General features: G+C 41.3%; 2 non-coding genes across 2 annotated transcripts; both read left to right on the top strand.

Annotated features, from left to right (window-relative positions):
• The first annotated feature begins 8,113 nt into the window (after positions 1-8,113).
• On the top strand, positions 8,114-8,296 carry LOC119538910. Its single transcript, XR_005217693.1, has one exon. It is a non-coding gene; the product is annotated as a U2 spliceosomal RNA (small nuclear RNA).
• Positions 8,297-10,403: 2,107 nt separating this feature from the next.
• On the top strand, positions 10,404-10,592 carry LOC119538921. Its single transcript, XR_005217704.1, has one exon. It is a non-coding gene; the product is annotated as a U2 spliceosomal RNA (small nuclear RNA).
• The last annotated feature ends 1,509 nt before the right edge of the window (positions 10,593-12,101 follow it).

Below are 12,101 nucleotides of genomic sequence, written 5' to 3'. Positions count from 1 at the left end.
ACAACAGCCCTAGGAGGAAGGCATTGAGGAAATGTTATAGATGAGGAACCTAAGGCCTGAAGAGAGTAAGTAATTTGCTCAGTGTTATCCAGCTAGAAGATAGGGCCAAAATGCAAATTCAGGCAGTCTGATTCCAGAGCCTGCACTTCTAAGCACTCTGCTTTACTGCTTTCATCTCAAAGCTCTGTTCTCAAGGTAGCTGGGGAGGAAGCAAATACACAGGAAACAAATGGAACAATTGTTGGGTGTTATTTCTCTTTTTATTAACATGCCACCCCTCAGTACCTTTTTAGGCAGTTTTGCCCCCTAATTCCCCTTTCCACCCATGAAAATTCAATACCACAGATATATTGTGTATCCGTTTATGAACTATGAACAGTAACCCTTTGGAGGGCCACAAACCATTTTCATAGTTAAGATTTTTCTGCGCCTGCCAAGAATCAATTTTTGACTGCTTGCATTTAATTTGTCCCCGTGCATGTCCTACAGTAACATAACAAGTGACCCTGTAGACAAGTACTGAGAGAATTGCAGTTTGAACAAAGGTATTATGGACTGGAATAAATTCACTTATTCAATGTTAAGTGCTTGTTCTGTGTGTGATACAACATGGATGGAGGGAGATAAGAGTCTGCCATCATGAGGTTTTGGTCTGATTGGGGAGAATTAAGATGTGCATACAAACAGCCTAATTTGTAACAAAAACTGTAAAAAAAAGTATAGAAAATGGAATGGATACACTGTGGAAAATCAAGAAGATGCACAGTAGGCACACAGAGCTACGGAAGGTATGGGGAAATGGGAATTGGTAAAATGCCTTATGAAGTCTGGGCCTTGAAGGGCAGAGAAACAGACTGGGGGAGGGAATTACAGTTAAAGAAACGATTTGAGCACATGCTTGAAGATGGAAAGGAAAGGAAGAATATGATATAACTCATGAAAGATGGGCTGAAGGGGAGTGGCAGAAGATAAAAATGGAAAGATTTCTTTGGGAAGGCAAGATGAGGTAGGTCCAGAATGCAAAGCCAAATCATTTGAACAGTAGGTTGCAAGAAAGAAGTCAGAGAAAGTTTTTGAGCAAGGAGGTGATAAAAAATCGAGTGATAAGATGGAGGCAAGGACATTATTTAGATTGTCACAGTAGCTTAGGCAAGAAGTAAGTGGACTCTGTTATAACAAGTGAAACAGTAATGGAAATAGAAAGGAGAGGAACATGATTTAAGTCAGGGGTGTCCAACTCATGTACATATGGAAATCAGGCAAGTAATGTAGACAAGCAAAATGAACTGGGTGAGAACTCTAGCCCAACTGGACAGCTTTTCCTTTCTCTGCTCTAGCTGATTATTGCCTTGCTAGAATATTGTACCTGAGTGGTCATCTTCAAAGTTTTCAAAAGAAACCACAATTGTATATTAATTAGCTCTTTTTTAAATGTTGGCTTCCAAATTAAAAATTTTAAGAGCATTCGGTGAGCCAATCAAAATATGGCTGTGGTCCAAAGATGGCCCATGCCTGTGACTTTGCAACCTCTTGTGTCATGACATAGAATCCACTAGGAAGGGAGAATTTAGAAAAGGGTTGTTGTCACTAGTATGGAAGGAGTAGAAGGGGATAAGCACCCAAAAAGCCAATGTTCTTGGCAGTTGGAGAACATGGGTGACCTTCATTCAACATTTATCCTTCCAATATTTATTTGGTGAGCACCTGTTAGGCACAGGGGATACAAAAGGGAAGAAAACAGGCAGTCCCTCTTGGGCCCCCCTGGAGTTCATGGTTTGCTGGATGTATACAGATAAACATAATATGTCAGGTGGAGTAAGGGTTATGGTAAAAATTAAGCAGGGAAGGGGAGAGGGACTGCTGGGGCAGAAGGGAAGGAATAGCCATTTCACTCAAAGAGGGCCTCTCTGATAAGCTGCCCTTTGGGCAGAACTCTAAAGGAAATGAAGGAGGGAGCCACGTGTGGAAGAGGGTAGGGGGATGAGAGCATTGGATTATGCCTGTTGATTTCTAGGTAACATTACCTGTTGTGGTTTGGAGCTTTTCAAACTTTATGTATGTCAAGGAGAGATTGAAGTTTGGTGATAATAATGTGAGTTTCGATATTCAGGGAATAGATGAATTTTGATCATTTTTTATTTGATTAAGAGTAGAAAGGGGATGTTCCATGAGATAAGAATGGAGCAGTCAAGTTAAATGAAATGTGTCTGTCTCTGTGTGTGTCTGTGTGTATGTGTGTGACTGGAGCATGACGGCTGGGATGTCAAGTAATGAGAAATAAGAAAAACAAGATGAAACAATTGGTGGAAGGCATGGAATATTAATATATTAGCATTGATTAAATGATTTCCATTTAGCTATGCTAAATGCTTTATATGTATACCTCAATTTAAAATAAATAGTAATTATTGTTAGGATCCCCTTTTATAGATGAGAAAACTGAGTATTAGGTGTAAGTTATTTACTCAGTGTTACATAGCTGTATGGCAAAGCTGATATTCAAAACCAGTCTCTATTTTTGATTCTAAGACAAATTATCCAAAACTTGGAAATAGGCATAAGTGATTAGTAGGTTGTCCTTTTAATGTTGTAAAGCAGCCCTACCCCACCTGGGGATTATCTGATTTTCTGGGGGGATGTACCTTTGTTTGACTTCCTATTTACTACTGATTTGGATATTTTACTACCCTTAAGATTGCCCTGTGATAAGACAGTTTTCCATCTACCTATTAACAAATTTATGTCAGCATTCCTAACTGATGGACTGTACAATTCTCCTTTCCTAGAATTAATTAGTAAGTTGAATAAAATCTTTGACATGTATTCATATTATGTTTGTATGAGTCATTTTTTAATTATACTTCAACAACCCCTAGGGCACACTGCCTTTCGTTGGACCATTCATTTATTCATTTAGGAAATACTTATTGAGGGTAAGGATTTAAGAAGTCTGACTCCAGAGATGGAGTTTTTAGACAGTACACTAGCCATATTCTGAAACCAAGCCTCCCTCCAGCTAACATCATATCTTGCCTCCTCTTATCAGCAAACTTTTTTTAACTGTTAAAGGGCTTTTGAAACCTGCATCACCTGGAAGCCTGTTCGAAATGCAGAATCTCAGGTCTCACCAAGGTTCCCAGTGACCTTCCTTTTATTATATCTGAAAGACACTTTTCACTCCTTATCCTACTTGAACCAGTTCCTATTTCTTGAAACATTCTCTTCCCACAGTTTCTAGAACACTGCCCTTTCCTAGACTTCCTCTTATATTTCTGACCCCTTCTTTGTGATCCTTTGAGACACATCTTCTGGCCATTCCAGAAGATGTCCTAGGTCCTCCTAGACTTCCTCTTATATTTCTGACCCCTTCTTTTTGATCCTTTGAGACACATCTTCTGGCCATTCCAGAAGATGTCCTAGGTCCTCCTAGACTTCCTCTTATATTTCTGACCCCTTCTTTGTGATCCTTTGAGACACATCCTCTGGCCATTCCAGAAGATGTCCTAGGTCCACCTTTTCTCTCCCTCTGCCTGGGCCACTGTATCCACTCTTATGGTTTTGGTGATCACCAATATACCTGTCCTCTAACCCAAGGTCTTTGCCTGAGCTTCATACATCCAGCTGCCTCCTGGATGAACATAATCAATTGGATGGACTGTAGGCATCTCAACTCAACTTGTCTAAAACTGAATTTAACCTGCTCCACCTCCTCCAATTATCCAAGCCCACCACCACCACCACTGCCACTACCCTAATTTGAGCCATTCACCCCTAGGTTTTACAACAGACTCAACCTGGCTCCCTGGCTCTGGTTTTCCTTCTTCCCTGAATTCTCCGCATTGCAACCAGAGTGATCTTTCCAACTAAAACTTTGGTCAAGTCTCTGACCAAGACAGTTTTTCTTTCTGACCAAGCTGCCAGCCTTACTCCTCGTGGGTTCTTACCCACTTCCTTCCCCATCCTGACTACCTTGAAACTAATCCTGCAGCGGTGGGACTGCAGAGCAAAGACAACTGGGACTTCGGGACAACAAAGGAAAAAAGACAACCTCAGACCCTAAATATTCTAAATATCAATCTTGCTCCTTACCTCCTCCTCCCCTCTACTCTCCCCTCAGCCTTTAAGTTCCTCAGCCCTTAGGCTACACAGTTCCTTATCTCCCTCTTTCTCCCTTCTGGCCCTTATAAGACTCCAGGTGGCCTAATCACCACAAAGGAAAACATTCTGAACCAGGTGGCCCTAATAGCAACCTCCATAAATCACTCACCCATCCCAGGAGCCAACCCCCCTTACCATCATCTAGTGTTTTCCTCTAACCAGTGTCTCCCCTTTCAAAACCTCACTGTCCTTTGTTTCAAGGGAATCGAGTCCTACTCTCTGTCCTTTGTTTCAAGGGAGTCGAGTCCTACTCTCTCTCCTGCTATCACAACCCCTGAATAAAGCCATCCTTGTCTGTTTAACATTGTCTGGTGCAGATTTTTCTTTGACAGCTCTTTTCAGACCGCAATCTTTCAGTGCTTCTCCATTGTCTTTAGGCTAAAGTCCAAACCGATCAATAAAGCTGTTAAGACCCCCGTTTCCCTGGCCAGTTTCCTTACCACCACTCCCTGATCCACCAGTCCCCACCCACCCTAACTCCCGGAGTCCCAGATCTAGTCTGTGTAAATCATTATTGTATCCTTAGCAGGGAACAAGACTCAAAGTAGGATTCAATATATACCAGTTTATCTCTATAAAATTATTTATTTTTTTAGGCTTTTTTTTAGAGAAATTGTGGGTTTATGTTCTAGTTTGCTCATGCTGCAGAATGCAAAACACCAGAGATGGATAGGCTTCTATAAAACGGGGGTTTATTTCACTACACAGTTACAGTCTTAAGGCCACAAAAAGTCCAAGGTAACACCTCAACAATCAGGTACCTTCACCGGAGGATGGCCAATGGTATCCGGAAAACCTCTGCTAGCTAGGAAGGCAGCTGGCGTCTGCTCCAAAGCTCTGGCCTCAAAACGGCTTTCTCCCAGGACATTCCTCTCCAGCAAGCTTGCTCCGCCTCAAAACGCCACTCACAGCTGCACTTGCTTCCCTCTCTTTGAGTCAGCTCATTTATATAGCCCCACTTATCAAGGCCCACCCTGAATGGGCGGGGCCACACCTCCATGGGAACATCTCATCAAAATCATCTCCCATAGCTGGGTGGGGCACATTCCAAGCAAATCCAACCAGCACCAAAAATGTCTGCCCCACACAAGACCACAAAGATAATGGCATTTGGGGGACACAATACATTCAAACTGGCACATTCCACCCCCTGGAACCCAAAATGACATTATCTTTCCAAATACAAAATACATTCATTTCATCACAATATCACAAAAACTTAAATCATTTCAGTAACAAAAGTTAAGTACAAAATCCCATCAAAATCAGTTTAGGCGTGGTCAGTCCTAAGGCATAATTCCCCTCTAGCTGTGGATTTGTGAACTTGGAACAAGTTATATGCTTCCAATATACAAAGGAGAGACATTCATAGGATAAACATTTCCATTGCCATAAGGAGAAACAGTAAGGAAAACAGGGTTAACAGGAGCAAAACAGTTCCTAAAACCCACAGGACAAACTCCCTTAGATTTCAAAGTCTGAGAGTCATTAACAGAACGATGTTGCATCCTTGGGGCTTGACAGAGCGGGAGTCTAACCCTTCCTAAGGGCCTTTGTGGCAGCCCTTTTCTCTCCAAATGCTTGGGTGAGTGCTCCAACATTTCCACACATTGGGGAGACCACCTTCTCGGCCCCACCCTCCTCAAACATCAGGGCAGCTCCTGGATTCCCTTCCATCTCCTGGGCACACGCTCAACCCCTTCAGAACAGTGGGGTGGCAGCCAGGCTCTCCCCAATTTCCTGGAAATGTGCTCCACCCTCTTTGGGACCTGAGGTGGCAAAACTCTTCCAGAGCATTGAGACGGAAAGCCCGCCCTCGACCTCCAGGGCAAACTCACCCTTTCCATGCATGTGGGCTGCTCTGCTCTCCCAGCCCGAGACCTCCTGACTCCAGACCTCAACCTCCATGGCTCTGTCTTTGAAAATATTTTTCCTTTAATTTTTTCCTTGTCTGTCTCCTCCAGTCCAGACCGGCAATGGCTCTGTCTATAAAGATCTCGCAAAAATTCTGTTGGCTTTGCATGAAGCACACAGGGGTCAAAGCCATTAGACAATAGGACCTTCCACAAATCCTTTCTGGATAACTCCTTTTCCAATCTTGGCTTGTACTGAAATGGTGGCTGGGTTCCATGTTTGGTTACATCCTCATGTTGGGCTGTAGCTTCTGGGATTCCACCCCCTGGAAGCTCATAATTTTCCAAGCCATCAGCTTCTGGTTTCTTTGAACCCAAGAGTTCAGTTCTAAGTTTCTCTCTGCTCGCATTTTACTATAAGCTGCAAGGAGAAGCCAGGGTATATCCTCCACATGTAGTCTGGAGATCTCCTCAGCTAAGTATTCCAGGTTGTCGCTTTCAAATTCTTCCTTCCATCTGACACCAGGACTCAATTTTGCCAAATTCTGTGCCACTTTAAAACAAGGATCGCCTTTCTTCCAGTTTGCAACAACACATTCATCATTTCTGTTCAAGTCCTCATCAGAAGTATCTTTAGACTCCATATTTCCATAAACAGTCTCTTTAAAGCAGTTTTGGCCTTTTCTATCAAGCTCCTCACAATTATTCCAGAATCTTCCCCTTATCCATTTGAAAAGCTGTTCCAACATGTTTGGTATTTGCAAACTCAGCAGCAAAAGCACCCCACTTCTCTGGTACCAAAATCTGTTCTAGTTTGCTCATGCTGCAGAATGCAAAACACCAGAGATGGATAGGCTTTTATAAAACGGGGGTTTATTTCACTACACAGTTACAGTCTTAAGGCCACAAAAAGTCCAAGGTAACACCTCAACAATCGGGTACCTTCACCGGAGGATGGCCAATGGCATCCGGAAAACCTCTGCTAGCTAGGAAGGCAGCTGGCGTCTGCTCCAAAGCTCTGGCCTCAAAACGGCTTTCTCCCAGGACATTCCTCTCCAGCAAGCTTGCTCCACCTCAAAACACCACTCACAGCTGCACTCACTTCCCTCTCTTTGAGTCAGCTCATTTATATAGCCCCACTTATCAAGGCCCACCCTGAATGGGCGGGGCCACGCCTCCATGGGAACATCTCATCAAAATCATCTCCCACAGCTGGGTGGGGCACATTCCAAGCAAATCCAACCAGCACCAAAAACGTCTGCCCCACACATGACCACAAAGATAATGGCATTTGGGGGACACAATACATTCAAACTGGCACAGTTTACAAAACAATCATGCATCATCTATAAAATTTTGAATGATCTTTTTTTATTTCAGAAGTTGTAGGTTTACAGAAAAATTGGGCATAAAATAGAGTTCCCATATACCACGCTATTATTAACACCTTGCCTAAGTGTGCCACATTTGTTACAATTCATGAAAGAACATTTTTATAATTATATGATTAACTGTAGTCCATTGTTTACAACAGGGTTCGCTTTTTGTGTTGTACAGTTCTATTTTTCAAAAATTTTTATTCTAGTAACATATAAACAACCTAAAATTTCCCCCTTTTAACCACACTCAAATATGTGATTTAGTGCTGATAATTACATTTATAATGTGCTACCATCACCACCATCCATTACTCAGTGATCATCTTGTTTTTCTGCCCTAAGTCATCGATTGCCTTTCATTCTCAAATGAGCTTGCTCCTACAGAGGTCTAGAGCTTGCTCAGGGAGCAACCCTGTCCCCACCTGACAGCAAGACGCACCATCTCCCTTAAGGACTAGGAGGAGGATATGCAAATGACCAGTGCTTTGCTTGGGACTGGGGCACAAGACATTCGGTCTTTGGAGAAAAGGCCCAATTTGAGAACAGAGTTTCCTGGATTGTAGAGGAGTGTGACTTTGGGGTGCTCTCCCAGGGGAGGTTTAGCCTGGTCTCTGGGGAGATGAGGATGTGGAAGATCAAGAGCTCTTTCAAACATTGTTTTTGTGGACCTGAGTGAGGAAGGTTTGGAGTGGGAAGGGCTGACCTGGACTTAGCACGGTTAGTTTTATTTCTTGGTCTTTTGGCTAAGATCCAGCATAGTATCTGTTCTTATCACAGTAATACTCCTCCTTTATATGAGAACATATTAAATTGATTTGGGGAGTAGGAAGATGGAACAGGAGCTCTCTCCATCTACTCCATGCCTCACTCTGCTATTGCAGTACACCCAGGAATGCTGCACCCCTCAGGGGATATTTCATTGCTAAACTAGATTTAACTTTGTTCAAGTCATGTCTCCTTCAGGAAACCGAACACGATTGGAAAACTGAGTTGGTTAGAGACCATTTGGCTGTGGCCTTATACAAGGTAGCAGGAGCCATGCAAAACAGTTCAAAACTAGGCTAACTAGTGCTTACTGTCTTAGTGGGAAGGGCAATGTAGGAATCTCTGAAACTGCTCTTCCCCCATTTTGGTCACTTCCTCACTTCTCATTCTCTCCTTAACCTGCTGCATTCTAGTTCCTGTATCCTCTCCTCCACTGATACTGCTTTCACCAAGATCATTGGTTACCTCTTATTCACTCAGTCCCAAAGTATAACTTTTTATCCTCCTTGAAACACTCTCCACCCTGAGTTCCTGGGGCACTGCTCTCCTAGATTTCTCTTACTTCTTGAACATTTTACTGTCTATTCCTTAAACAGTTCTCAGGGTTCTGTCCTAGGTCCACTTGTTTTATCATCCACTGTGCTCTGCTTAGGCCAACTTGAACTTTTCTGCCATCTTGGCTTCATTTACCACATATTTTCTGCCATCTCCCAAACTTCTGTCTCAACCCAGGATCTCCTGAGCTGCAGACTCTAGTATCCAACTTCCTGCCAGATATCTTCATTAGGATGACCCACAAAAGTTTCGGTTCAACTTGTCCAAAACTGAATTCCCCACATCTTTCCCCACAAATCTGTTCCTTCTCCACTGTGCCCTCTTTTACCCGATTGTCCAAGCCATACATGTCGTCATTATCCCACTGCCACCAAACCGTGAATGCCCTCTGACCAAAGACCACTAGGAACTTACCCGGACTTGAACAAGTTGGGTTTATTATTTGTTTCAGTGATGAAGAACATACATTGTGGGGAACCATGCTCTGTCTCAGTAACAGGGATGTTAGAAAGAATTTATTATAAGATTTGGGCTTGTGGTAGGTGCCTTGGGGGAGGGTTTAAGGAAGCCAGGCTTTACTCTGGATTGTCAGGAAGTGGGATGATTTTATTATTGGGTATGTTAATAAAAATCTTCTAGAAAGAAGGAAGATTGAAATGAAACTAAAGCTGTAATTGGTAAAGAAGCAGCTGTCAATCTTACTAACTGGGATAAGGAGATGTTTGTTCACTTTTGTGATTTGGGCGATGTTCATGTTTTTGTGTTCAGGCGTCATTATGGAGTGGTCTTGTTTCTTTGTCTTGATCCATCGTAATCACAGAGTGGCCTTATCTGATGTTGATGTTCCATGAATTTATGTTCAATATGAGAGTACCAAGACCTGGTAGGGATTGCCTTACCTGCTCCGAGCGGCCTGAAGATTGAGCTGATCAGATTAGACAGCTCCTGGGTGTAAGGAGATGCTTTTCCTTTTCTCAGTACTCTAGTTTGGACCATTCACCCCTGGATTTCTGCTCCACATTCCTAACCTCACCCTTTTAATCCCTTCATTGCATTGCAGCCAGAGTGATCTTTCTAAAGGAAAAATCTGAGTTCTCAGCTTGAAATCCTCAGTGCCCCTCCTTTGCTTCTAGGGTAAAATCTGATCTGCACCCACAGAGTCAAGAAGGCTGTTTCCCTTTTCAGTTTTAGTTCTAGGACTTCCTTCCCTCTGGGTCTCCTCCACGTCCCCACCATCTCAAACTTCCTGAGGTCAGAAATCTTGTCTGTGTAATTTATTTTATCTCTATCTTGGAGAACAAGACATGCCACTAAAATTCATTGAACCCCTGCCCTTTGTTCAGGTAAGCTCCTGAAGACTTTGTTAGAAGAAATTCTTCTCAGACAGCTTCCTCTATCAGGGAAGTCGCTCACCAACCACTTTGCTCAAGGAATAGCTCTGCCCTTTCCAGGCAGCAAGTGACCAGTGCTCTGCAGGGAGATAGGATGTTCACCTCTAGGGGAAAAAATCCAGTTTGAGAAAGGAAATCCAGTTTGAGTGTGCCATTGGAGAGCACTCCTAGGGAAGGATTAAGCTGATTTTGGGGAGTTGAGAATGCAGAATATAAGGAAGAGCTTTGATAAAGGCTGCTTTTGTGGCCTTGAGTAGAGAAGTTTTGGGAAGCAAGGCCTTCCATGGAATGCTAATTGTACTGTCCTTTCTTTGGTTTTTGGCCTAAGATGAGGGGAATATCTGTTGTTATAATTTAACTTTTGATAAATCTTCTATCTGAGGTTAATTTATCAAGTGGGATTTTAGAACGGGGAGATTAAATAGAAGCTTGCTCCATACATTCCAAAAATTAATCTGGTGTTGCAGTTTCCCATGAGTGTTGCAGTTTTCCTTTATGGAGTAGATGCCAGTTAAAATGCAGCCTGTTGTGTTCCATTGTGTTTGTTGTTTTTTGGAAAAATTTTTAAGGTGAATCTGCTGTTTCCTTTTTTTTCCTTTAATGTTACACTTTTATATTAATATATACCTGTCTTGCATGTCCTAGTTCTTTAATTTTTAGTCACATATAATATTCTAGATATAAATTTTCTAGAAATTATTTTTTCCCCTGGTAATAGACACTTTTTCAGATTTCCAAATTTTTGCTAGGATTACCAGTGCTGCAGTGAGAACTCTGATATGTTGCTTTGAGCATATGTGTGAGTTTCTTCAGGGTATGACTCTAGAAGCAAAGTTGCTGGGTAATAGCTGTATTTTCAATTCTACTGGTTGTTGCAAGTTGCTCTCCTAGAGTGAGTGTGCCAATATATGTCACGACTTATGCACTCTCATATCCTCGTCCTCACTTGGTTTTGTCAGATGTTTTAATATTCTCAATCGGATGGGCACAAAATTGTATTTTGTTGTCATTTTAATTTGCATTTTCCTGATTACTAATGAGATTATGCAATCTTTTAAGCGTTTACTGGCGATTGTTTCGTGCATAGAAATTTGATTAATTTTCTGTTTCTCTTATGTGAATTTTTTCCTATTGGATTATTGGTCTTTTTCTTATTGATTTTTTCATCATACTTCATATGTTTTATATAAGAATCTATTGTTAGTTTTAGTTTTAAATACTATATCTTCTTCACTTGTAGATTGTCTTTTCACTTTGTTATCATCTCTTATACAGAACTGATTTTTCTCTTTTAATGCTGTAGAATTTATCAGTCTTTTTCTTTATGGCTTGTACTCTTTTGTCTTGTTTAGGAACTCCTTCCTTATCCTGAGATCAGAAGATATTTTTATTTTCTTCTAAAATATTTTATTTTAAATACTGTTGGATGCCCATTTACTTTTAAATATTTATCTTAATTAAGATGTTGTAAGTTTACAGAAAAATCATGCAAAACCCATCTTTTTTAAATTTAAAGTTTATCTGCTTTTAACACTTGGAATACATTTTTGTTTTTGATGTGAAGTAATTATCTAATTTTATTTTTTTCTAGCCCTAATTGGTGAACAGTTCTTCCTTTCCCTGTTGATTATACTATCACTTCTGACATACATTAAGGTTTTAAATATGCATGGGTCTGTTTTTAGGCTCCATATTCTGTTCCACTGATCCATTTGTCTATTCCTGAGGCTTTAGCATTCTATGATTGCTACTTTATCAGTATTTAGCAATGCTTAATATCTGGTAGGACCTCAAAAATGTGACTTCTTAAAACTATATGAATTATAGGATCATCAAGTTACCAAGAACAGATGTTAGGATTTGTATTGGAACTACATTGGAGTTACAGATTGTTTTGGGAGCATTAACTACTTTATGGCATCAAATCTTTTTGTTCATAAATATGTTGCATTTCTCCTTTTGGTCTTTACATGTGCTACTTCCTCTGCCTAGAAAACTTT

The sequence above is a fragment of the Choloepus didactylus genome, chromosome 6 (assembly GCF_015220235.1).
Source record: "Choloepus didactylus isolate mChoDid1 chromosome 6, mChoDid1.pri, whole genome shotgun sequence".
Lineage (NCBI taxonomy): Eukaryota > Metazoa > Chordata > Mammalia > Pilosa > Megalonychidae > Choloepus > Choloepus didactylus.
Note: the sequence above shows the minus strand (reverse complement) of the source record. Positions and strands in the feature narration are given on the sequence as shown.